Source organism: Calidris pugnax, unplaced genomic scaffold (assembly GCF_001431845.1).
Source record: "Calidris pugnax isolate Ruff unplaced genomic scaffold, ASM143184v1 scaffold21, whole genome shotgun sequence".
NCBI classification, from domain to species: domain Eukaryota; kingdom Metazoa; phylum Chordata; class Aves; order Charadriiformes; family Scolopacidae; genus Calidris; species Calidris pugnax.
Genome location: NW_015090770.1, coordinates 1,923,199 through 1,925,203, shown reverse-complemented (window position 1 = coordinate 1,925,203; position 2,005 = coordinate 1,923,199).

The window sequence follows — 2,005 nt, the reverse complement described above, 5'->3', positions numbered from 1 at the left end:
GGGGGGGGGGGAAGGCACCATTTTCCCCCCCATTCTCCCTCTCCAGGGCACTGAGTGGGGTTCCCCCTGCCCCGCACTCGCCATCCCAGGCTATGTCCTCTGCTCTTCACAAGGGCTGCCATATCCATCTGTCCTCTCATCCCCTGCCAGTCCCACCCCTGCCAGCTTCTGGCCACCTACCAAATGCTCAGAGCAGCCGGAATGTGGAGGGCACACAAATCCCATTGATCCAGAGGGCCACCAAACTGATACAGCTCCCCTTTGTAATTAAAAACTTCCACGTTAATTTAGATGAAATCACTGCAGTTTGCAATACTTAGTACTATTTCAGTTAGGGACACCTCCTGTTGCACCCATTGGTTGCAGAAGCCAGTGCTTCAGTGAGTGTGTCCTCCTCCCCTTGGGGCCTGGGCACTCACCAGGACTGAAGAGCTTCCAACAAGCAGAGAAGTCTGGGGGCTGAACAGGGCAGGAAGGATGATGGCTCCTCCTCACCTCCTACAGGAGGTATCTTCCCAGGGGTTGGAAAAGTTCAAGGGAGAAGAGAGCAAAGGGGCCTAGAGGAGCTGTACAGCCAGGGAAAGAGTAAATCATGGTGAACAGGCAGGAGACTGGAGGAAACACACCTGGAACCGGAGAAAGGCTCTTACTGTGTGTGTGGGTAATGCTTCTTCTCACAGAGCTCCCCATCAGCCTCCACACGTGCCCGGGGTCCCAGCTACACCTTCCTTTTCAGCAGCAAGATACTTACATGGCAGGATTTTGCCCTAAATCGTTCGTTATGTCCCCAAATCATGGCCATCCGGATGCACCACAAAGCTCAGCTGATGAAGGCAACAGCAGGCGAGCATATGTGTACCTCCAGAAACACCCACAGGCTCCTGAGATGCTGGCAGCCACCCTCCCTCTGGGAATCGGGGGGTCAAACGTCCTTGTCACATGGAGCCAGAAACCCAGGGAGACAGGCCCTGGTGGGAGGGCAGCAGACGTGGGGTCACCACTGAGCCTATGACCCCCCCGGAGACCCAGGATGAGGGGCAGCAGGAGGAGCAGGAGCAGGGAAGGTAGGAAAGGCAGCTCTTTGGCTGGAAAACAAGGGAGAAGGCTGCTTTGAAGAGGAGGCAGGGCGTAGTGGAGGGCTGAGAGGTAAAAATGTGGTAATTTGTAGGGCATTCCACGCGATGAGAGCGTGTAGGGGAACAGGAAGGATGCTCTGATGCTCTGTTCCACCCTTCCTTGCGGATAACTTTTTTTTGGTGTCCTATATAAAGAACCGCGGTGTATCCCATGATTAATCAAGGGAGCTGTAGGACATTGGGATTTCTTCTTACAGCTCGGTAGGCAGCTTGAAGGAAGTTTTAAAGCTATGGAAGCTGTAGTCCCTTGAAGGCAGATGGAGGATCTGATATTCTTCCCGTTTCTCCAGCACGAGGCATTGCGCCTTGTCCCTAAGTGATAAGGGAACGCAGATTGCTACCATCCTAATACTATATGATTTGGCCTCAAGTTACACCAGGGGAGGTTCAGGCTGGATATTAGGAAAAATTGCTTCACCAAAAGGGTTATCAGCCATTGGGATGGGCTGCCCAGGGAGGTGGTTGAGGCACCATCCCTGGAGGTGTTCAAGAGACGGGTTGATGTAGTGCTGGGAGGTATGGTTTAGTGATGGCGTTGCTTTTTGTTTGTTGTGGGGGTGTTTATTTTTGTCAAAATTAGGTTGACGGTTGGACAAGATGATCTTTAAGGTCCCTTCCAACCTAGAAGATTCTGTGATCTGAATTTGGCTCTGCCGACGCCCTTATAACCTTTTGGGAGAATTTAAGCCACAATGTGTCTGGCTGGGGAGGTGGGGGGGGCAGGTGGCACCTGGGGGTGTTGTTTCTCACTGCCCCCCAAGGGCTACGCTTACACCCCTTAAACCCATCACCAGCACCTTACCCCACCCCGTAGAAAACCTGAAAGAAACCCTGTGCCCCCCCGCACAGCTCCTCATCCCCGCCAATTC